This window comes from Aedes albopictus, chromosome 3 (genome assembly GCF_035046485.1).
Source record: "Aedes albopictus strain Foshan chromosome 3, AalbF5, whole genome shotgun sequence".
In the NCBI taxonomy this organism is placed as follows: domain Eukaryota; kingdom Metazoa; phylum Arthropoda; class Insecta; order Diptera; family Culicidae; genus Aedes; species Aedes albopictus.
In genome coordinates, this window is record NC_085138.1 from 233,521,262 (window position 1) to 233,547,408 (window position 26,147).

Below are 26,147 nucleotides of genomic sequence, written 5' to 3' on the forward strand. Positions count from 1 at the left end.
CGATGAAATTTTCACCATCAATAGAGAACTTGTTTATGATCAGAGTGCTGTAAAAAATATATGATTATGATCATTGAGAGCGTCACAACAAATTATCCTTTGCGTCCGGATTCTAACTGGACAATGCTTTATGTACGTTGGGTTTATTTAAAATTCAAATTTTGATTGATATACCGAAACATTGCACAATGAGTAAGACTGTGGTCTTGATTTAAAAGCTTATAATCACATTTATATTTGAAATCAAACCTTCCAGAATGAAAGTTGTTTGTTGCTTTATATATTGTTTCGCAAGCCATAAAGTCATAGCGTCGTAATGGCAAGAGTGGATGATTATTGAAGCACAGCGTGAAATATTGTAAAATTTAAGCAAGCACTAAAATCTTTCTCACTTGGCTTCCCGCAAATTCCCGCAAAAAAGTCCAGCAGCATTCTAAAAAGAAGAGTCTAAACTAGCATCCTAGACCAGTTGCATGTCGAATACGGTCAAATACTCCTACTTTTTGAACACATTGGAAAATATACCGTAAAATTTGAGTCAATATTGTTAAATTTATTTTTATACTTAAAAGCATCGCAATTTGTGCATCAAATATGCAAAATATACTAAATTTACTTTTAGGAAATGTATGCGTTATATTTTTTAATCACATTTTTCACCACAAATCACATTTTTCTTAATATTGGTTAAAATCGAGAATTTTCGCTCATAAGAAGTTTACCCATACAAAAAACAATACAATTTTGTTACAAATCGAAAAAATCAGTCGGTATATAATCAAACATAGCCCAAACAATCATACAAATATGAAAATTGATTGATCTTAGAAAAACAACTTTTATGACTTTTGTCGCGAAATTTTGATTTCTGGCCCATAGTGCGATGATGCTCTCGACTGCGTCGTTGATGGTTGCTTTTATTGCTCTCCAGCAGTCCTCTAGAGGGGCCACATTGAGCTTGCCCTCGTCTGGCATAATCTTTTCAGATTCAAATAAGTATAAAGACAGTAAGACTGCAGTTCTTAACTCAAACGGGCAAAGTAAAGACGAATTTTAATGTCGAATGACTAGTGCTTTGCTTTACAATTGTGTAGTTCTTGTTGTATTTGCAATAGTTATTTATTCAACGAATTGCAGAAAGATGATTTTTTCCACTACGAGTCAGTCGAGCATTTATCCAGCGAGTTGGATAAATACGAAGAGTTCTAAAAAAATCGAGTTTTGCAACGAGTTGAATACAACATTTTATGCAATGATTTTTTCATTATACAACTCATTTGAGTTGCATAATGAACCAATGATTTTCAAACGAGCAACATAAAGTTGAAATTTGTATACTGAATTGCATAAATGTTCTTTATAAAATACGGGCACGGCATGATACAAGTAACTGTCGTCACAGACATCAAACGCGTCACCTGACTATGGCAGGAGAGGACTCCGAACCAGAATGACTATTAAGTTTGGCAAAAACTATCAAACATGTAGCTTCTTATTCAGCATTATTTGTTAAACTTGTCTTTCGGTTAACTACTTTCATTTCGTCCAGACTTTTACATTACCCTGATTCCCAATATACAATGCGTATCACCCCGTTCATAGAAATCTAAATGTCAAGATTCGGTTGGACCCGAAACACTTGCTACTGTCAGCAAGATAAATAGGCTAATGGTGCATAAGCGCCTATGATCGTTGGCTAGGATAATACCCCACTGCAGTGCACTGCTTGGTTATAGATTTTCCATGGATCCAAGTTTTTCTTGCAACGCATAGCAACAAAGAGCAGTTTATTGTTTGCGTTGCTTTCCCGGGCAGAGTTCAAGTACTGACGATCAAAATGTGATATTGGTTTGTTTAAGATAAGAGGTGAAGGTACTGAAAAAAATAGCAAAAATTCGTTCTTGAACCATCTAACCAATAGCAAAATATGATATTTGAAGATCAATGGAATAGCTCACTGCTATTGGTTAGATCTCACCAAGAGCTAAATGTGCTATGATGTTGATGTTCCAGGAGTAAAATTGAGATATTATTTTCAGTACTTTTACCTCTTATCTCAAACAAACAAATATCACTTTTTGTTTGAGCTTTTTTTCCTCTGCTCGGGTTCAACTGTTTTATAATCTTAAATTTTTACATCTCTTGGAAGGAATTAAACCGTTGTGGTAACTTTTACGGAATTGTCAAGTTATTCGGTTTCCCATAACACTGGTTAAAGATATTTTTCTACTGGTCAGGTCAACGTCCTGTTTCAATACCATTTCTATTTTCAAATTAAGCTAAACACCGCATCAACAAAACCCTCATTAGCATCAGTTGTCTGACCCATGCGATCTCCAGCTCAAAGCCAGGAAGTTGTTCATGAATAACATCGATCACCTTTTAAGGCTCGTGTCGTCTCGGAGAAAGTTAACCTTCGCCTCGGTTGTCGTGATGCGGGGTGTCAAAAAGACGCTTTGACAAGATTTATGAGCACAACTTTCATCGTCATTCACCCCCACACTGGAAATCTTCCTATATCCAACTTACCTCGTTCACCTGGGGTCTGGGGTCTGGGGACGACCGGCGGCCGCCTTTTTCCGCACCACACACAAAGAGACCCCAATCGGATGAAATAAAACTTTTACAATCCCCGAAAAAAAAGTGATGCAGCAGGCAACGATCCGCAACAGCTTTTTCCTTTGTTTTGCAAAAACTCGAAATAAAATAAAAACCGGGGAAAAGTGAAGACACTATCCAAAAATCACCGGTTTGAACTTGGATTGCACGGTCACCCGAGCGGAACGAGCGACGACCGCGGCGCGCTGCGAGCGGAGCGGTGAGAAGCGAAGAGCATTTTCCCGCATTTTCGCAACAAAGACATTGATTGTCGGTCTGTTGGTCGGTCGGTCGTCGGTCGGCCTCTCGGAAGTGAAGCTGAAGATAAAAGCGACAGGGACTGAAAACAAGGCGCATAACAAACAGGGGAGATCGGTGGTAAAGTGCGAATCTTAATAGAAAGGCACGATTTAAGTGCATTTTGCCATCACATTATGAAAATCCAGCCAAGTACACAACAGAAACACATGTTAGACGGACAAATTGAACTTTATATTACCGAAAGAAACTTATGTGCTCCGGTGGGACTCGAACCCACAACTCCCAATTTGCTAGACAGGTGTTTCTCGTTCTCCCAAGCTACGGAGTAACTTAACGCCTCTCTCGCCTATTGGCGTAAAACTCCGATTCAACTATAGCCCATGGTTAGCTTTTTTCACAATCTAATTTTTCTGCAAATGGTATTGGATTATCATCTCACATATACACACTGTTGTGTAGCATGTGCTTTAGTGGATTCATGTTCAGGTATAAGCGAATTGGCTAGAACAGGCGAGAGAGCCATCAACTGGCTCCGTAGCTTGGGATAATAAGAAAGGCCTGTCTTGCGAGCTGGGAGTCGTGAGTCCGATTCCCACCGGAGTACAAGGGTATTTTTTCGCAATTCAAACTCGAACAACGAATACGTATTTCAGTACTGTCATTCATGTCAAAGTGTATCAACATTCAACATGCATTTCTCATTTCTCTAATAAATTGTGAAATTGCGCAGTTTAACCCCGGTCGCCGCATTTTACGCCACCCTCCCCCCAACTCAAAAAAAAATTAAGGTTCGCAAAAGTCACCAAACAACGGGGCGATGCGATGCGATGGCATCGCGATTGCCCCGCGTCAGGATCACGGCCAAAGTCAAGCAACTTTCTCTTTTTCGGACCAATTTCGTCGAGAGTGTAGGCATGGAGCTTCTTGCCGGTAAGGCATCGCTGTCTTTCGTTATTTTGACGGCCGGGCCAACCACATACACTTGCTGGTCTGGCTCTGGCTGGCTGGCTCGCTTGCTTGCTTACTTGTTGCCGCTGTTATTGTTGATGCTATTACTTTTGGGTGGGTTTATTTGGCATTTTTTCTTCATTATATTTTTGCGGGTTCCGGAGCGTGCGTTTTGGCAGAAGAGAAAATTGGCAACCGGCAGCGGCGGCGGCGGAGTGTTTGTTTGGGGTAGGCGCACAATACAGCCGGGTCGGAAAGGGGCTACACTTGAACTTTTACGGCTTTTTGGCGATGAACTCTCTTCCCGCTTCCCGCGCCGTTTGTCCACCACTCGTCAGACAAATATGCTCGCTTGCAGAGTGTTGTCGCAGTGTGGGAATAATGAGAACATTTTCTTCTTTTTGTATAAATTTATCTTGGTCTTCGCCTGTCTGGAAGACGCCCCTTTCTCTTTTGGGGCACAATATCACATTACAGGGTACTGGCAATTTCTTTTTCATGCGTATCCAGATCCGGGTTTCACCCATCGATTAATGGGCAATTTTTCATTCTGGTACATTTAATTGGACACCAGAAATTATGCAGAAGATTTATATGGAACGAGAGTTTGCGCTTTAAAAGTTCCCACCGGATTTTCAAGGTTGATATACCGAATCTATCGACGTTTTTTTGATAAGGATGCGTGTAGAGCATGAGTAGAGCATGGAATAGAATAACATGCGCAAATTTTTTAGAAAAGGTTAATGTCACGGGAATGAGTTTTCTTTTATGTGCCATGACTAAGCAGAAAGCATGTTGATAAATCTAACCATGGTGAGAGGTCATGCACAAATTAGATGTACAGCTGTCACTGTTCCAAATGCCAATGTCGTCCACAAAGCACACCAAATTGACAGAATTTTGTGAAAATTATACCCCAACATATTGCATTACACATTCTAGAGCAATGGTGAAGAGCAAGAGAGTACACTCCTTGTCGCTTTCCCTGAATAATTCTAATGAACTGGACAATTCACCCGAAACTGTCAGAGAGTTTTGAACATCTTTTTTTTTCTAAACCATAGGGGGGAAAATCTGCTCAACAGACACCCTAACAGGAAGGTTAGGGTAGTGTGGGGTTCATGCCGGCTTCTACAACACTAGTAAAAGCCAGCAATACTCTCTCCTCGACCCACTAAAACACATTCCTATGGTCGCCTAACCCTTCGTCTCTCCGGAACCACCAAGAAGGTATTGCTTCAGAGAGGGGCTAGTGCACATCGCACCCTCAAGGTTAGCTGCGTAGCCTAGCAGCAATGAACATCAATGACTCGCCCTGAAGAGTCCATCACGGTAACATGCTGGCGCTTAGCCAGTTTCCCGAGTGGTCCTCGCCACTCCCTTTGTCCTCGGAAGGCGGGCAGGGTCAACCCCGCCCGCGCCTAACTGCTTTGCAGACATCAAGAACTGATGCCCACGTGCAACCCGATCTGACCTACTGAAGGCAAGGGTATCACTACCGTTCAGGCCCTATCAGCTGCACCAGAAGGTTGCCTTGCCGGGGATCCCTTTCCAACCGCGGGTTCGGATCCAACCCAGTAGACCGACGCCACGACAGCACCGCTACCGGGACTTCCTCTCCGCGGCCACTTAATCGCTGTAAGGGTCGATCTCGACCGCAGGGCACCGGTATGACCTACGAAGCCGACTCCGAACCCCTGGATTACCTCTTGTACTGCATCTGGAATAGCCATTCTCCGAGTCCACGCGCCACCTCCTCCGTAGTTCCCAGACGATATGGGTGATAGCCGTTGAAACGGCATTCCAGCTAACCTCATCCCTACACATCCTCTGGACCAAATTGTCCGGAGTTGTGTCCTCCCCGCATGTGGCAAGCATGCGGTCACGCATTGTGCGAAAACGCTAGCACACGAACAAAACGTGTTCCGCCGTTTCCTCTAAACCATAGCACGCTGGGCATTCGGTAGAATCCGCATGCCCGAAACGGTGTAGATGTAGATACTGTCGGAAGCAACCATGACCTGTAAGGACCTGAGTCAGGTGGAATGTAACTTCCCCATGGCGCCTATTAATCCAACTATCTACCCTCGGTATCAACCTATGGGTCCACCTTCCTTTGGTGGAACTGTCCCACGCGCGCTGCCATTTGACCATGGAGGCCATCCTGGCAGTCCTGCGTATGCCTCTTGTGCCGCGCATTTCGAAGCACTCCATGTCCTCATTGATAAGAATGCTTATAGGCACCATACCAGTAATGACGCAGAGAGCGTCATGTGACACGGTACGGTACGCGGTCGCAACCCTGTGCCTGGTAAGCCTGTAAGTACTTTCCAGCTTCCGTCGGTAGCATTCAGTACTTAGCGCGGTGCCCCACGCCGGGCCGCCATACTTAAGTATGGACGTAGCAACACTAGCCAGAAGCTTGCGCTTACTGGCGTATACCGCAGAGCTATTGGACATCATCCGGGACAGTGCCGCAATAGCTGTGGCGGCTCTTTTACAGGCATAATCGGTGTGGCTACCGAAAATAAGCTTATCGTCGATCATCACGCCCAAGTGTTTGACGGAGCGCTTTGGCAGGATAGTGCACTCTCCTACACTGATCTCCGTCTGCTGCTCCGACTTCCGGTTATTAACAACCGTCACCTCTGTCTTGTGGTGAGCCAGCTCCAGTTTCCTGGACCGCATCCACGCCTCCACAACCTTGATCGAGTGGTCGGTAGTTAACTTCACCTCCTCGATCGTTTCACCGTAGACTTCGAGCGTAATATCGTCGGCAAATCCGACAATCTCCACTCCCACTGGGTACTCTAACCTCAACACCTGGTCGTACATGACATTTCATAACACCGGACCCAGGATGGAACCTTGCGGGACTCCTGAGGTTATGTAAAAGCACTTCCGACCCACCTCCGTGTCATAAACTAGAACGCGATTCTGAAAGTAGCTTTCGAGAATCTTCTACAAGTACTCCGGTATCCCCAGACGCAGAAGCGCATCGGCAATAGTAGACCAGCTGGTGCTATTAAACGCATTCCTTACATCCAGAGTCACTACCGCGCAGAAGCGAATTCCTCTCCTCTTAGGCTCGAGTGCTTTCTCGGCGGTTTTTGTAACCGACAAGATAGCGTCTACGGTGGACCTCCCCTTCCGGAAGCCGTACTGGTTGCTCGAAAGACCATTTTCGCCCTCAGTGAACCTCAACATTCTATTGAGGATGATCTTTTCGAGCACCTTCCCCGCCGTGTCAATCAAGCATATTGGTCTATATACCAACGGGTCTCCGGGTGGTTTCCCCGCCTTTGGCAATAGTACCAGGCTCTGCCTCTTCCAAGCTTCTTGTAAAACTCCCTCGTCCAGGCATTTCTGCATAGCAGACCTGAACATCTCGGGAGCCTCTGCAATAGCTACTTTTAAGGCCAGGTTCGGTACTCCGTCCGGACCTGGGGCCTTACCTACGCTAAGGGACTTAGCTATCCCTGAAAGTTCCACATCGGTGACCCTCTCCTCATTGCCAGTCCCAGTCCCCGGCTGTCCTACGAAAGGAGGCCAAGGACTAGGATCATGACGCGGAAAAAGTTCTCCAATGATCCCCTCAAACATCTCTGGAGATTGCTCTGCAGGAGCCATCACACCTCTCGTCTTCGCCATAACGATCCTGTAGGCGTCACCCCACGGGTTCGTATTGGCACTCTGACAGAGACCCTCAAAGCAGGCCTTTTTGCTTGCTCTTATCTCGGTCTTAAGCGCGGCTTATTCCACGGCCCAGGCATTATAAAGTCACCCGCTATTACCACCGGCCTTCGCCCTGTTAGCACGGTCGTTAAGCGGTCCAGCATTTGCGTGAACTGCTCGGAGGCGCATAACAGCTACAGAAGAAGACCCCGTTTACTTTGGCGACCACGAAGCCCTCATAGGTAGTAGACACCAACTCCTGCACGGGGTATTTACCCGTCGTCCATATCGCCGCCATTTTCTGGTCCCATCCGCGACCCAGTTATCGTTGTCGGCGGGCACTCGGTATGGGTCCGATATGATGGCGATATCCGTCTCCCACTCAGAAACCGCCTGACAAAGCAGTTGCTGAGCCGCAGTTTTGTACATCTGCGATGGAGGTTGTGTTCAACCTGGTCAACTTTCCAGAAAAGTCGTCCATGGTTTTACAGAACTTTGTGCGGTCGACACTGTCGTATGAAGTCAACGAATAGTTGATGCGTTGGGACCTGGTATTCGCGGTATTTGCCGATTTGCGTTGACAAAGCCAGCTTGATAACTTTCCACAAACTCATTCACTTTAGGTGAAATACGACGGAAGATGATTTGGGATAGGACTTTGTACTATTCCTAGGACTGCGACATTCAGAATTGTGATCGCACAAAAGTTCACACACTTCAGCTTGTCACCTCTTTTGCAGATAGAGGGGACAAATGATCCCTTCCCTCCACTCCTCTGGTAGCTGTTCCAAAATACCGGCCAGTTTAGGCCAGTGGCCAACTTTTCCGGGCCCATCGTGATGATTTCAGTTCCGATACCATCCTTATTTCCAGCTGACTGATTGTTCTTGAGCTGATGGATACCCAAGTAAGTAAGGAACAGTGACTTCTGTCCAACAAAAACCAATGCACAATGGGTCCAGAGCCGTATTTACGAAGACAAAAATGTTTGTGCCTAAACCATAAGTTTTAGATACATGGTGTCTTTGGGAAACTTTCTTCTTATTTTTTGACCTTTTTTCTCATTATTATGAAATTAGGGTGGTCCCTCTAGTTTCGCTGATCCAAACATCTGCTTTTTAATAGTTTTATGTACGTTCACAAAATGTTCTACAAAGTTGTAAAAGAACTTATTTGGAGCAAGTTTGCCGAAGAAACCATTATTCTATCTCTTACGGTTCCTAACTTATATTTTTTTAAAAGATTCATGTTAGGGTGATCCATGAATTCCAGTTTTCCTGAAATAACTTTTAATGCATTCGTTTCTCGTAAATACTTTGTTCCGAGCACTTCTGGAACTATCAACGACGCATATTTTTTCCAAAGAGCTCAAAGTTCTAACTCTCATAATTAAAAAGATATTGGCATTTTTCTTCGAAAAATTACTTTTTTTTTAAATGTCATATCTCAAAAAGGAGCAAATGGATTTTCAATCTCCCGGTTGCATTGGAAAGATCGTACTCTGTTCTATTTATGGTGAAAAAACTGTAGGTACCTTTTTTGTTTAAAGCTTTTTATTGAATTTTGAAAATACGATTTTTTTCATGGAAAAGCAGTTGTAACTTTGAAAATCGATGAGATACAAACTTGGCGTCTTCGACAAAATTGTGAGTTTTTGGCTGCTATAAAAGTGCCCAGAACAAAGTATTGCGAAAAAATCAACACATAAATTTATATTGCGTAAAAACAGAATTTCATATGGAAAGCGGAACAATTTCAGCAAACTCGACTAGTCTTTGTTAGATAGATCGAAGTAACCATGTCGAAAATGTTTAAATTTGCTTATAATTCATAATTCGTGAATGAACTCAACTTAAAATGTGATTTTGAGCTGATTTCCATCAATTTAATTTCAATTTCATCACTTCAATGTATGGATAGTGAAAATGTCAATCACTAGTATATGTTTATGTTAACGTAAAAGCCTATCAAAGTTACATGATTTACAATATTTTTTCAATGTGCCTAAATGGTGATGACAGTATAAATAAACATTGGTTCTACAATGAAATGGATGACCATTTACCAAGCTACTTTGATCTATCTAACAAAGACAAGTTGAATTTGCTTGAAATGTGTCATTTTTCACGTGAAAATCTGTTTTTACTCAATATAATTTTATGTGTTGATTTTTTCGCAAAACTTTGTTCTGGGCACTTTTATAGCAGCCAAAAACTCACAATTTTGTCGAAGACACCAAGTTTGTATCTCATCGATTTTCAAAGTTACAACTGCTTTTCCATGAAAAAAATCGTATTTTCAAAATTCAATAAAAAGCTTTAAACAAAAAAGGTACCTACAGTTTTTTCACCAAAAATAGAACAGAGTACGATCTTTCCAATGCAACCGGGAGATTGAAAATCCATTTGCTCCTTTTTGAGATATGAAATTTAAAAAAAAGTAATTTTTCGAAGAAAAATGCCAATATCTTTTTAACTATGAGAGTTAGAACTTTGAGCTCTTTGGAAAAAATATGCGTCGTTGATAGTTCCAAAAGCGCTCGGAACAAAGTATTTACGAGAAACGAATGCATTAAAAGTTATTTCAGGAAAACCTCAATTCATGGATCACCCTAACATGAATCTTTTAAAAAAAATATAAGTTAGGAACCGTAAGAGATAGAATAATGGTTTCTTCGGCAAACTTGCTCCAAATAAGTTCTTTTACAACTTTGTAGAACATTTTGTGAACGTACATAAAACTATTAAAAATCAGATGTTTGGATCAGCGAAACTAGAGGGACCACCCTAATTTCACAATAAAGAGAAAAAAGGTCGAAAAATAAAAAGAAAGTTTCCCAAAGACACTATGTATCTAAAACTTATGGTTTAGGCACAAACATTTTTGTCTTCGTAAACACGGCTCTGGACCCATTGTGCAATGCCGCCGTGACTCTTTCGTGACAAGTGCGTTATTTGGATAGCATTCTTAACTTCCCTCAATGTGGAACTGACGTAGTCATTTCTCTCGCTCCTCCATGTATGCGCTTCCCACACCATTCAGATGCTCATCGTAGTACTGATTCCACCTGTCTTTTCTTCATGTCCGACCATTGAGAGGCTCCTCTAAATAACATTCTGATGGCCAATTAGTCTAGTAGAGGTTTTCAGAACCGTCATAAAACCTATTCATTTTAAAAATTTCTTCTAATCTATTTGACTAAAAAAATGTTGCTTGAACCGTCCTTATCCCTGCATATTTCGTCTCGCGAGGCCGTCGCAGGATGTTTTTAGCTTTTGATATAACTTTCTTGTTTCTTGAGAACGGCACAATAGATCTCATTCCTCGCACTACACTTTTTTTCAGGTGGCGCTTTATCAAGTTTGATGTTTTTGCTTCTTTTGATATCCATCCGCATTCTGCCGGATTCCATGCTGCAGCTTTACCGCATGCGCTGCTTTCTGCTCCAAAATCACTGCAGTCCTCGTCGAACCATTCGTCTCATCGACTCCGTTCCACGCGTTCAACGGTGCTCTTCTATTTATTGAGGTTTGTGTTAACGTAGGAACCTCGACAACACACATACAACGCGACGCGAGACAGGACACAACACTTATAGTTCTCACAACAAGTTTGTTGTAAGAGTTGTAAGTGTTGTGTCCTGTCTTGCATCGCGTTCTATTCGCCTTGACGGAGGCTCTCTGAGAGAATTGCGCTGTGCGTGAAAACAATTTTTTTTAACATGGGAAAGGATAGGAGCTGCATTTTCAAATGCTTCTAATTCTTTATAGAAATTTTTTTAAGCAAAACGTTCTTAATGTTATCGAATGAGATTTTGATGCGCTATATTATAGACATAACATTGTGATTTAAAAACTTTTTGTCTAAAACCAGTTATAGTGTAGCTAATTGAAAGTATATTGCAAAACATTAACAATTTTTTCAATCTGAGGTCCCTAAAATATTTTAGAAGCATTTGAAAATGCAGCTCCTATCCTTTCCCATGTTAAAAAAAATTGTTTTCACGCACAGCGCAATTCTCTCAGAGAGCCTCCGTCAAGGCGAATTGTAACGTTTTGATTTTTTTTATCTTTTTAAGCAAAATAACTTTTGCTTTGATGTCATTTGCGTGCTAATAGCATTAATGGTATGTACTACTCAACGACTACGTTGGTTGGCCCGTGTCTTTTCGGATGGAGTATTTAGAATCTGGTGCCGAACGCTACAAAGACCGCACTGATACCATTCTTGTGTTCATTCGAGCCACATCGTTGAACGGTGACAGCTTATACATCGGGTTGGTTTGGTTTAGCTCCAGCTTCTGCCCTTCTCTCGATGTTCGAAGCAGTTCTGCAGTGCCATCCCAAAGACCATAACCGTGTACAAATTATCTACTTTCGTTACCGAAATCTCTTGTACCTTTGCAACAGTGGGTAGATCATTTGTTACTTACGGCACCGATGAAGGCAGCAATGAACGGTTGCTAACCGCCTCTAAAGCCCCACCGTACAAAAATCGTTGGAGTCAAACAACATTTTTGCTGAAGATATTAATGAACCTAGGCCACTCTTCTGAATTATCACTGATCTTTCGGTACAAGTTTTGCGTAGCGAGTTGTCGAGCTGTCGGAGTCCAGTTATCGACATTTTTGCGAAAAAGTTCGAACAATCTCCGGAAGAATTGCTAAAATAATCGGCTGAGAAATTCGGATAAAATCTTTAGAAGTCTTCCTGAAGGAATCCTAGTAGAATTCCCGGAAGAATTCTTGAAAAAAAAAATGAGACAACCCCCTTGAAAGAATTCGGCTAGGAAAGCCCCAAGGGATCTCCGGAAGAATTCCTAAAAGAATCCTCCGAAGAACTTTCAAAAATCACTGAAAAACTTCGTAGAAGAAACTTTGCATAAATTCTAAAGGAATCTCCGGAAGAATTCTCAAGCAATCCTCCAAATGTCTTTCAAAAAATCCGTAGAGGAATTTCTTAAAGAATCTTCAAAAAGTATCCCAAACGAACCCCAGGAATCCTCTCAAGAACGCATAGAGAAATCTTCGGAAAAAATCTAAAGAAAACAAATCTCAAAAGCAATTACCGCAATTTTTGGAAGAATTTCCGAAGAAATAGAGTGTAGAACCACTTTGAGAAGGGGTCCCTATTTGGGCAATTTTCGTTTATTATTCAGCCAATTTATCCTCGCAATGTGCTTTGTAAATTCACCTGGAAGGTCGGAGGTTTTCGTAATGATTTTTTTTATATTTTTAGAAAGCAGTATTAAAGAAAAAAAAAACAATTGCAGATAAAACTTTATTTTTTTGGGTAGTAACATCCAAATAAGACTCAATAGAGCAGCAGGCATTGAAAAAAAAATCGTCTGAGTACAGAAATCTAGTAAACAATAATCAGATAAATACAGCTGCTCTTTTTATGAAATAAACATCAATAATCGACCCGACATACACCGTAATTGCTATCATACACCTCGTTTCAATCATTTTTAACCATCCTCATTCATTAGCCGCGGTATTTCCTCGTCGTAATTATTCATTTCACTTTCTCGTTGCTCGCGCTGCTGATGCCATCGCCATGCCTGCTACTACGATGGTGGCTTCACCAACAACGAACCCCAACAAACGTGGTAACCGACCATCATCATCATCCCCGTGGATCCATTCCCAAGGTATGAGCTAACCGCAAAGCGATCGATCGTGAATTCCACTCGCGCACTCCCTTTCGGCAGCACTGAGCTCAGCAGCAGACGCAGACAGACAAAGCCAATCCGCAAAGCACACCGAACCAGTTCAACCACTTTTACTATCGTTTCGTCTCAAGCTCACTGGTGTATGTGTGTGAGTGTTAAAGCTCCGCGCGGCGCAAGTTTACGGTTATTTCGCATCGTCATCAACCGACCGATCGTGCGATCGTGCCTGTCTCGCTCGCGGCCAACTAGCGGTACTCTTCGTAGAGCTGGGGTCCCTCCGCGACTCCCCAACCACGACGACCTCCTCTCGGGATTTCTGTTTTCCGGGTTTATGTGTTTGTGGTCACTGCGCTGCGATGCTTGGGGGCACACACGAGCAACGGTTTTTGTAGTAGGTAGAGGTGCAAAACTCGTTTTCATCGTTTCGCTTTCGATTGGATCGTGACCGTCGACGTCGACGTTGTTGGAGCTTAGCTCTTGATAGGTAGGTAGGTAGGTAGATCGAGTCTCCCTTTTTCTGCGCAGGCCTCCTCTGGGGTCTGGGGTTGATCGATTGGACGGGCGGCGGCAGCGATCTTGAGACTCCATGTGTTGTGCGCTCGCGCGTATGAGGGGGTAGAACTGTTGCGCGGAAAGCTCTCTGCTGAACTTCGTAAAGGTCTGAGGTAGACACGGCGAGCATAGAAGATCATGTGCTCTTTTGAGTCATTGTTCAACAGCTTTATCCACGTAGAGACGTTGCTGCGTCAGCGCTCGGCTCGTTGGATGTCGGATGGAAATATCATAACTATCTGCGCGGCCGCAGAGGTCGTTGGCATTTAATCGCGTAGCTAGGCGGTCGGTCGGTTCCTAAGCAAAGCATGCCAAAACGGCGGTGTATTGAAACCGAAGACAATATTTAAGTAACAACAAACAAACGGCATATGGTGCTTTGAAAAGGGCAAACGTGTCGGGTTATGGCGATGTGAGAGAGATTAGCCGTACTGGTATGTACGTTGATGATTATGTCTAAGGTCAAACTAGGGCCTAGCTAACGTTTTGTTGGCGTATTATGTAGCATAGCAAACATTACTTTCACTAAAACCAGCACGTTATGTTGGTATTATAGAAGGATTATGAAAAGTAAAGCAGGAAAATAAATATCAATTGAAATGATGACCAAATAAAGTAAAGTCTTGGGATGAAGACACTACGACATCAATGCAAAAAAGGCATCTATTCTTCTAAAAGATACAAGTGAACTGTTTCTGTTTTTTATTCAAAATGCCTTGGGTTCAACTATTGACGCATCAAACTCCTCAAATTATAGATATTACTTCTAAACATCTTACTTACTCATCACATGGTTATACCTGATGCTAGAATCAGATGATTAAACTTCCATTCGGACTGAACAGTGTAAGGAATGATCCACCTTTTCCTTACATCCTTCTTCTTCTTCCGGTCAGACTAAGGCCTGAGTGTCCTCGCACTCTGCGAAACGTCCGCAGATTGTCCTCCACTTGATCAACTCACCTAGCTCGCTGCGCACCACGTCTTCTTGTACCGGTCGGATGACTCTCGAGAACCGTTTTAGTCGGGTTACTATCCGACATCCTGATGATGTGACCCGCCCACCGTAGCCTCCCGATTTTCGCGGTATGGACGGTGGTTGGTTCTCTCAGCAGCTGATGCAGCTCGTGGTTCATTCGCCTTCTCCAAGTCCCGTCTTCCATCTACACTCCGCCGTAGATGGTACGCAACACCTTCCGTTCGAAAATTCCAAGGGCGCGTTGGTCCTCTGCACGTAGGGTCCATGTTTCGTGCCCATAGACGACTATCTAATCAGCATATTATAGATATGTAGTTAACTTCGTGTGACGGCGAACTATCTTTGATCGTAGAGTTCTGCGGAGTTCAAAGTATACTCGATTTCCTGCCACAATGCGTCTCTGAATTTCTCTGCGGGTGTCGTTGTCGGCGGTTGCATTCGCAGCATTTCTGCGACACCTGGCAGATGCTGAACATCTGGTCCGCTGTAGCGCGTTCACTCATGAATCCAGCCTGATATTGCTCCACGAACTCTCTTGCAATCAGTGATAGGCGGCAGCATAGAATTTGAGATACATAGTATCTTGTGGGCAGCGCTCAGTAGTGTGATCGCGCGATAGTTCCCGCAATCCAACTTGTCGCCCTTTTTGTAGATGGGACACATGATACCATCCATCCATTCCTCCGGTAATACTTCCTCCTCCCTAATCTTTGTAATGACCCAGTGTAGTGCTCTAACCAGTGCTTCTTCATCGTATTTTAGAAGCTCGTTTGATAGTTGATCTGCTCCAGCGGCTTTGTTGTTTTTCAACCGACAAACCTCCTCCTCAATCTCTTGGAGCTTAGGGGCTGAGAATCATTCGTGCTGCGCACGTACTTATAGATCTGTTACCACGCCACCTTCGGTACTTGCAACGTCGCCATTCAGGTGCTCATCGTAATGCTACCACCACCATTCGACCACCTCACGCTCGCTCGTGAGAAGATTCCCGTGATTGTCCCGGAACATGTCGGTTTGTGGCACGAAGCCTCTGCGCGAGCGGTTCTGCTTCTGGTAGAACTTCAGTGTATACAGCTCTTCGATCGCTTCGCTATCTCTTCCTGATTCTTCCTCCGGAAGACTGAGTTCTGCCTGTTCCGCGCCTGTATATAAAGTGCCTTATCGCTCTCGTACGGTGTTGCAGCATTCTCGCCCATGCTGCATTCGTCTCGTTTTTCAACTGTTCACATTCGCCATCGTACCAGTCGTTTCTGTGACTCGGAGTCGCGAAGCCTAGTGCCGCAGCCGAGGTACCACCAATGGAGGATCTAATGTCCCTCCACCCATCTTCAAGTGTAGCTGCGCCAAGCTGCTCTTCTATTGGCAGGGCCACGCTAACTGCTGTGTGAAGTCTTGAGACACTTCTACGTTACGCAGCTGCTCGATGTTGAGCCGCGGCGTTCGACTTCGACGCGTGGTAATAACCATCGAAAGCTCTGAGCGCATGTATACAGCGACTAGGTAGTGATCCGAATCTATATTCGCACTGCGGTATGTGCGGACATTGGTTATATCCGAGAAGAATTTACCGTCGATTAGAATGTGGTCGAATTTGTGTATTGTCAGGCAAGGATAATGATACACTATGCCCAGGGTGTCGAAAAAATTTTCCTGACCGTAACGGGAATCGAACCCGCTGTCTCCGGATTGGTACCTTAAACATTAGGCTAACTGAATACCCCAGGTTTTTTCGTGCTCAATCGCAATCAGCCATTTCAAGAGAAGTTCCGGATCAGCCCATTTCATGAACGAAAATTTTTCATGGGGTCGTACTGTAACATGTGGGTGTTAATATCACTATCATCACTGATGTTGTTCCGTAACTGGACTACATATAGTGGGAATGTAGCGTTCAGAAAAAAAGTTCCTCTTTTCAAAAAGTTATTGAAAACAAAATTGACACTAAAAGCGAACCCCAACAATCGATCATCATCCAAAAAGGAATGATGATGTCACAGCGTGGATCATTACTTTCGCGAAAAAAAGAGAAAATAATCAAGAAGTTGTGTCTCTGTATGCGAAATACACGCAAATCAACTATTTCTACTAAGTGTAGGTACCATCACCGATCGACCGATGATGCGTTGTTGTCTTGTCTGGTTATGGAACTACTAGAGCTGATGCGACGACGGCTACGATGAAGACGATGATTGTGTCGAGACTGCGTGCAAAATAGTTGCTGAAGTTGGCTCTCTTGTTAAGCGCATACCTACCTACCTAGAGCTAGGCTAGCTCTACCACTCTACCTGCCTGCCTTTACAGGGTTATGGAAGTTCATTGTTCCACTTTTGCGTGCCACGGGCTTTTGCGTGCCTGGGAGGCGTTTTCGACTGGTTGTAGTTCTGGTGTGCTGTTGATGTGTTGTTGCGTCGGATTGGTTGTAATGCTGCTTTGGATAGTGCTTGCTGCATCATCATACCTACTTTGTGCAGTAAACGGCGTAGGCTCAACAATGCGGGGCGGAGCGGATGGAAATTTATTGAAGCCGGTCGACTCGGTCGTCGTCGTCGGTAGGTAGGTGAAAGATGTTTCATTTGGGGTGGTTGGGGGGAGATGGAACCGAAGTAGGAAGAAAGGGCATAGCGTGTGAGACGAAGTTTATTTCAAGGATTTCTTGCAAATTTGTGAGGCACTTGACACATGCACCGACAAGCGTCGACAGCTTAAGGTATGCGAGGCGGTGACGACGAAGAGTTCATGTTCTTTTTTCTCTATTATTTTTTTCGGTCACTAAAGTTTTGTGAAAGTTTGTTTTTGGGACACGGAGATTCAACTAACAATAATACATTGTAAAATACTTACTATTTACATATTATAGAGAAATTCAGATGTACCTGTAAGAAAGAGAAATAACACTGATATTAGCATAGCACTTGGCATATAAAGTGAATTGATGAAATACCTGTAAATAATAACCAATATAAATAATACTTTTAGTGAAAACGATGGCTGCTCAAGTCATAACGGCAAAACCCATACACTCAGGTAGACAAGGAGGAGGAATTCAAACCCACGATTGGAAAGTCCTGCACCCTCAGCTGACCGATGATCTTCGCCGTAGATATTAAGCTCTATCCGGGTCTATAGTGGTGTGAATATCTACTCTGAGCACTGCCTGGAGGATCAAACCGCGTTCGAAACTCTTCGTCATTAACTCTCGAGCAGTCGCGTCTTCGACCACCCTCAGCTACACCACGCTCACGCTGTGTATAACAAGGGTGTTTTTTTCGTGGTGCGTCTACTCCAGGAATTTTTCACCCAAGTATTTATCAAGGATTCCTCCAAAAAATCGTCCAGAAAGTCTTCAAAAATTTTTCCAAGATTTCGTCCAAGTAACATTACTCAGATTCCTCCAGAAATTATTTAACAGTTTCTCCAAAAATTCAAATTCTTTCAAGATGGAAGAAAATGACTCCGAGAAATACTAAGAGATTTCTTCATCCGGGAATTCTTACAGTATTCCTCCTAAAAAATTTCCAAGAATTTCTTTATTTTTCCAAGGATTCTTCCACGAATGACACCAAATGCTCCTTTTACTACTTCTACCACGTGCTCTCTTAAGAGTTCTTCCAAGTATTTCTCCAAAAAAATTTGGAGGAATCTCCAGAGGGGATCTTTGTAGGAATCACCAGAGGCAACTCCTGAAGGAATACCTAAAGGGAACCCGTGAAACAATCTATAGGTAATTCCTGGAGGAATCCCCAAAGGCAACCTCTGGAGAAATCTAATAAAAGAGCTCCTAAAAATATCTCTAGAAGGAACTTCTGGGAAATCCCTGGAAGAGTACTCAGAAATCCAGATGGATGTTCCTGAAGAATTACCAGGAAGACCATCTATAAAAACTACAAGGAAGACCCCTTATAGGAACACCTAGAGCTCCACAGAAGAAAATCATGAAAAAAAATATTTAGAAGGAATTCGTGGAGAAATCCCCAGAAGGAAATCCTGAAAGAATCTCCGGAACTCCTTGAAAATTGAAAATCCTTGCACTCCTTGAAAATTCTCCAGATGAATTTCTGAAAGAATTACCGGAATTAAATATTGTTTTCCTAGGAATCTTCCAAAAATTCCTTGTGAGGAAACCTCCAACATTTTCGGGGAATACTATTCCTCCAGCAGTTTAAGCAGCAGTTCCATCCGAGATTTCTCTGGTAATTCCCGATCCGGTTACCCATCAGCAATTCTGGGGAATGCTCTAACAATCCTTTCCGGAGAATCCTGCAGCAGTTCCAATCGAGAGTATGCAGTTAATTATTTCCGCTACCGATTGCTACGGGGAAATCCCCCTACAATGTGCCGGTGAATCTTTCAGCAATCCCTTCTGAGGAATCCTCAGGTATCCCTACTTTCGAACTCTTCGACAGTTCCTTCCGAGGAATTCTACAACAGTTTCTTTCTGGAATCCTCCAGCAGTTTTCTTTCATCAGCAATTGCTTTCGGTTAAAGCTCCAGCAGATTACCGGCTAGATTCCGTCGTTGACGGCTGTTATGTACTTGATCAGCAGCCACTGCAACATCCTCAATAATTTTAAAATTTGTTGTTGTTTACATCTGGAATAAATCTATCAAATTTAGAACAAATAAACAAACACTCGAATGAATCAGATGCAAAAAAAAACTAACAGTGGTGCTCATAAAAATCACGTTTTTGGTGAGTATACCAACACAAGATATAATGCCTTACTGTGCTTCCTACGTTTTCTATGCTCCATTGCTTGACAGTTCAACATGTTCTACCTTACGATGTTTTGTGGCATAGCCGGTTAAAGCCCTGGATCAGAGAATACAGAGTTAAAGGTTCAAATCCCACCAGCAGAACGCTATTTTTCGAAAGTTCATTACCACATTTCAATCAATCAATTCACAGTAGATCTTATAGGTAATTGCCAAGTTCTATTCAAAAGAAAGAAAAAAAATGCTACCAAATCCTGCATAAAATGCATGTAAAACTCTTGTTGACCACACAATCATAAAAGCGCTGCAAAGCGACAGACACAAAAGAACGTTCCAAAGAACAGGAACAAGCAGACAAGCCCCAACTCTCAAACACACCGAAGCCGAAGCCACCCAAGCCCATGTTGCTTTCGTTCGTTCGTTCCCCAACCGAAACCTACCCGGCGTTTACTACGAGTCCCGTTCGTTTCTTGGTGCACAACGTTTTCCGTTCTTCCACACCATATTCAACCGAACACACTGACTCACGAGAACACCGATGATGACGACGACGACAACAGCAGCAGCTAGCAGTCGACCATACGCGCGGCATTGCGGAAAATGGGTCAGCCATTGAACCCGTCGTCGTCGTCGTCGTCATCGTCATCGTTTTCGTTTGTGGGTTTCGGTTGGTTTATTTATATTATGCAGTCGCTGCTGGCTGGTTGACTGACTGACTGACTGACTGCTGTTGGGTTGGGACTGGGAGACCACCAGCACCACTAATACAGACGCAACGTTCTTGGTGCTGTTTTTCTCATTATTTTGCCTTTGCTTTCGTAAACTTTTTTTTCGCTTCGCTGGGAGTTCGACCCATATCGGATGGCGGGGGATCGGCTCACCATTACCTCCCTTCGCGATCCATGGTTCTTCAAATCGTTCCGCATTGGAATCGATAAATGTAGGTGAATTTGGTGATTCACTGCGTTTTGTGTGATTAGGTTAGTATAATTGGTGTAAAAATGGTTCGTTTTATAACAAAAACCACGTGGAGAGGACCTGGTGTGATGATTAGAACACTTGACTATCACGAGGACCTGGGATCGAATCCCACTCCCGACAAACTCGCAAAATGTGAGTTCTTTATTCGGAAGGGAAGTAAAGCGTGGGTCCCGAGATGAACTAGCCTAGGGCTAAAAATCTCGTTAATACAGATAAAAAAATAACAAAACCTTGGTTGTGTTAAGGATTCATATAATAAAAGATTAACCAATTTACGGCTGAAAACCTCAAGTTGATAGCTTCATTTGAACAGGTGTGAAAGATATTACTGGCTAATGTGATGCCTAGCGTTCGATGAGCAATAGAGCAAAATACATGAACTGGTGAGCTTGTTTCATCTTGTTATTAGATTGAAAAATAATAAAATTGATCCTTGTTTTGACGGTAGACTTTCTTCTTGTTCAACCTGCAATGCACAAGTCCATGAAGTAAATGACCAAATAAAAAAAAAATATATATTTTCAAAAGCAAATTTTTTAAGCAAGCAGCACCAATTCGTTCATCACTCAACCGACATTTTTCCTCCCCTATTGGGCAATACGTGACACGGATCGCACAAAATAGAACGCACGAATGGCAGCAATACATAACAGCACGACTGCTGTCCATTTCCCAACTTTACGACTGTTGTATATGTATGTCGAAATGTTGTTTACGTTCCGATTCCGATGATGACGATGCTTCTCCGGTTTCTTCCAATAAAAGATGCGTTTCTCCAGTTCCAGCAGAAGTAGTGAAGGACGGAAGCTGAGAATCACGGAACGATTTGTTGCCACCGGATCTCTCCTTTTGGGCATTGTATCTTCTTTAGAGAGCAAAAATTGCTTCTTAGTATTAGCAATCTTTGAGCACTGATCAATCAGATTTTTTATTTATATTTATGAAGTGTTTGATAATCATGATTGAGGTTCATACTCGATTGCCTTTAGCATAAGATTGCTTTGTAGTCACAGTCGTCACTAGACTAAGAAAGGTTCACACATCAGTGTCAATTTACGCGAGTCATAATTCACACAACCAGGCCTACCACAGATACGTCATCGTAATTAATGATGACCACCCACGCTTCGAGCGACCGCCGTATAGCTGCACAAACAAACCTACATTGATTAGGTTTGTCACTTCGGTAGACGACACAGCTATTGCATCGTTGTACGGCTTCTCTGCTACTGACCCAGAAGTTCTGGTGGGTGCGTGGGATCTCCACCATAACATTTGGAAGGCAGCTTCCTATCTGTACGATGTGGTGTCATCATAATTAATTGCCCTTATGCTGGATGAGCATTTTTCTTTGAGTTGACAATTTATTGCCGTGAATGTGAGTTTCTTTTTCGTGCACGGCTTTGAAAATGACGAATTATGTATTTTGGCAAACTGTCATAACGAATGGACTGCAAAGGTCGATGACGTTTGAAGTATGATGATAGATATTCAATATAAATTACAAAACCATTGTGCAACGGTGGATACTGTCGTATCTGATGCGTTGCATGAGGTGAGGATTTGTCCTTTGTCGACCGGCCATCTATTGTGCTGGCTTGATAACTTCCCACGACCTTATTCGATTTAGGTGATAGACGGCGGAAGGTGATCTGGGATAGCACTTTGTAGGTGACATAGGGGCCGTCCATATACAACGTTGACAGAAAAACCTCGATTTTTGACCCCCTCCCCCTCCCCATGGACAAGCGTGGACATTGCGCAAACCACCACCCCCCCTCCCCTAATGTCTACGTGGACAGAGAAAAAAAAATATTAAGTTGGAAAAAATATCAGATAATGAGAAAACTCGTAAACGATTTAAAAAAAAATTCTTCAAATTAAAAAAAAAAAGTGCTGAAAATATGTATCCAGAATATATTCACAACTTTCAAAGAATTGAAAACTCAGCTAACTTTCAACGCAACATTTTCCAATTCTTAGCAATGAATATCATAGTGATTTAGTAACAGTTTTCTGATTGCTCGGATCTCGGTGAGGAGCTGATATTACAGCAATCCAAATCGCATACTAAATGAACGACTAGGGCAGATCACCTCTTCCTTCTACTCCTCCGGTAGCACTTCGGTTTCCCAGATCCTGACTATCAACCGGTGTAAACAGGTGGCCAACTATTCTATGAGTTCAGCTACCATCCTTACCAGCTGCTTTGTAGATTTTGAGCTGATGAATGGCAACCTTAACTTCCCGCAGCGAGGGAGTTGAATCATTTCCTTCCGTTGCTTCATTGGCGTAGTCGTTTCCTCCGTTTTATTGGTCTGGGGCTGTTCATAAACCACTTAGACCAAAATTTGGCAATCTCAGACCCCCCCCTCCCCCCTCGTAGACTTTCCTCCATACAAAAAAATTGAAACTTGTATGAAGCGTAGACTTTGGCCAGACCCCCCTCCCCCCAAAAAGTCTACGTGGTTTATGAACGGCCCCTCTCCTGTGCCTACAATCTTCCATGAGCATGGTGGTGGTCATAGGTGGTCATCGAAGTGCTGATTCCATCTTTTGATCACCTTACGCCCGTCCGTCAAGATGTTACTGTCTTTATCCCAGCAGATTTCGGCTCGCGGCACGAAGCCGTTGAGCTTCTGGTAAAGCTTCCGTGTTTCTTGAGAATGGCACAGCATTTCCATTTACTTATTCGCGCTTCGCTTTTTCCAGACGACGCTTTTTCTCCCAAAAAGATGGGTGCTTGTAACGTTTCACGTTCTGCCGCGTTCCTTGCTGCAGCATTACCGCCCGCTCAGCGTTCTTCTCCTCTAAAATCGCTCTGCATACCTCGTCGAACTATTCGTTCCGCCGGATTTTTTCCACGAACTCGAATGTGTTCTCGGCTGCATCAATGATGGCTGCTTTTACTGTACTCCAGCAGTCTTTGGAGGGGCGATATTGAGCTCAGCCTCGTCTGGTAACTCTGCCTCAAGATTCTTCGCGTATGTTGATGCGGCATCCGGTTGCTTCAGTCGCTCTAGGTTGTACCGTAGCAGTCGCCAGTACGTTACATTTGTTGATGACGGAGAGTTTTGGGCGCAGTTTGACCATCACCAAGTAGTGGTCAGAGTCAATGTTGGCGCCACGATAGGTCCTGACGTCCATTACGTCGGAGAAGTGCCGTCCATCAATCAGAACGTGGTCTATTTGCGATTCCGTTTGCTGTGATAATCTCCTGGTGTAAAGATAAGAGAGGCTGTGTTGAAAAAAGGTGCTACATATGGTCATGCTTTTGGAGGCAGTGAAATCGATAAGTCCTAGGTCGTTTTCGTTCGTCAACTGGTAGGCGCTGAACTTTCCAATCATCGGTCTGAATTCCTTCTCCTTGCCTATCTGAGCATTTAGGTCTCCTAAATGATCTTGATGTCATGGCTTGGGCAGCGCTCCTTACTCGCTGTAGTCTTGTAGTAAAAAACATCTTCAATGTGTGACCTCAACATCGAAAATTTTTCTCAAGTTCTACTTCTGCATTTTTTGAACTATCGTTAGATTCTGACCCGTAATGATGCACGATAACTCTTATCCAGTGAAAGAGATAACACCTACTCAAAAGGAATAGAACCAACATCTCTAATTTTTCTTTTATTTGAGTGGTAGCTTTTATTTGATTTATTTCAAACTATTTTATTCAGTAACACCAATCTAATAATGTCTGAGTTCGATTCCCGGTTGGTTTTGGACCTGTTCGTAAAAGAGAATCCATTTAAAACGTTCATTTTTTTATTTGACATTCTCCTGCTCTATGAAGCATATTTTGCCATACCTAATACATGGCTCGTAACACTATCGGAGAATCTTTCTTCCGCACATGGAGTGATGTTCACAGGAAAAAATCTTACGATACGAGGAATATCGGAAGGGAACACCAGGACAATTTCCGGAAAGAATCTCTGGAGCAATCCCAGGAGGGATCTAGGCAGGAATCCCAGAAGGTATAAATGAAGCAATCCCTGGAGGAACCCAAAATTGATGCTTGGAGAAATTATTTAAATAATATTGGAAGAATTTTCTGAAATAATCACGGAAGAAATATCTAAACAAATCCTAGGTGAAATTTCCAAAGAAAATTTTAGAAGAATCTATTCAGGAATCGCGTAATAAGAATCTGAAGGAATTCCTAAAAGAAACCAGGGTTAATCTCGGAAAGAATCTTTGAACGAATATCGAGGAGAATTAAATGGGAATTCTTCCTGGAATTCCTCCAGAGATTCCTAAAGGCATTTTCCTGGGATTTCTCCATGAATTCCTCCTGGAATTCTTACAAAAATTTCTTCTGGGATTCTTTCAGGAATTATCCCAGAGAATCCTAAAGGAACTCCTCTTGGAATTCCTTCTGGAATTCGTCTAGAACATCTCCTGGGAATCCTCCAGAAATTCCTTTCTAGATTCCTCAAGGAACTCCTCCTGAGATTCCGCTAGAAGTTCCGCCTGGAATTTCTGCTGAAATTCCTCCTGGGATTCCTCCTGGAATTCTTCCTGCGAGCAACTCAGAATTATTCCAGGAATTCTTTCTGTGATTCTACAGGAATTCCTTCTCGGATTCTTCCATAAACTCCTCCAGGGAGACCTCCAGGAATTTCCCCTCAAAGTCTTTCTGGCATTCATCCTGGGATTCCTTCAGTTATTTTTCTTAGTATTTTTCAAGAAATTCCTCCCAGGATTTTCCAGGATTCTTCCAGTTTATTTTTCTCTGGGATTCTTTCAGAAACTTCTCCTGGAATTAGTTCAGGAATTTCTAGCAATTCTTTCCTGGATTCCTGCTAGGATTCTTCCAGGCATTACTCTTGGAATTCTTCCAGAAATTCTTCTTGAAATTAATCCATGATTTTCTCGTGGTATTCCTCCTGGAATTCCTCCCGGAATTTCTCGAGGAACTTCTCCTGGGATTCTTTAAGGATTTTTTTTAGGAATTTCCCCAGGAATTCCATCTAGCATTTTTCCAGAAATGCCTCTTTGAACTCTTTCATGAATTTTTCCTGGGATTCCTCCAGGAACCCCTCCTGGGGTTCCTTCAGGGATTCCTCCAGGAATTTCCCCTGGAGTTTCTGAAGGAATTTCTTCCAGGATTCCTCCAGGAATTCCACGAATTTCTTCTTGGTTTCTTTCAGACATTCGTCCTGGGATTTCTTCAGGAATTTCTTCTAGAATCCTTCAGGAATTCCTTCTGAGATTCTTCCAGGAATTCTTCCTTGGAATTTTCCAGGCATTCCTCCTTAGATTACTCCAGGAATTTATCTTGTAATTCATCCAGAAATTCCTCTAGAGATTTTCCACGATTCCCTCCTGGGATTTCTCCAAGATTTCCTTCCTGGGTTTCTTGAAAAATATCTCCTGGGAATCCTCCAAGAATTTCTCGCGGGCTCCTTGAGAAATTCCTCCTGCTATTCCTTCACAAATGCCTTCTAGGTTTCCTTCATGAATTTCTCCTGTAATTCTTCCAGGAATACCTCCTAGGATGCTTCCAGGAATTCCTCCTGAGATTCCTCCAGAAATTCCTCTTATGATTCTTCCAGGATTTTTTCTGCGTTTCTTCAAGCAGTTCCTCCTGGGATTTTTATCCAGAAATTCCACATGGGATTCCTTCAGAATTGCACTTGATTTTCCTTTTGGGATTCCTGGAGGAATCTCAGGAGGACCTCGTAGATTACAAGTAGATTTCTGGAATTTTATTCAGTGAATCCCCTGATTCTTGAAAAATTTCAGAAGAAGCTTGGAGGAATCTCGG

At 42.9% G+C, this 26,147-nt stretch overlaps 1 long non-coding RNA gene across 4 annotated transcripts in view; it reads right to left on the bottom strand.

Annotated features, from left to right (window-relative positions):
* LOC134291600 (uncharacterized) overlaps window positions 1–26,147 on the bottom strand; it is a 427,606-nt gene that overhangs the window by 106,023 nt on the left and 295,436 nt on the right. The window contains exon 5 of one of the 4 annotated variants that reach the window (XR_009999179.1): window positions 16,762–17,559. The exons of the other annotated variants lie outside the window; for them this stretch is intronic. This is a non-coding gene — a long non-coding RNA (uncharacterized LOC134291600). Of the gene's footprint in view, window positions 1–16,761; window positions 17,560–26,147 lie in introns of those variants that run through there. 4 annotated transcript variants of the gene reach the window in all.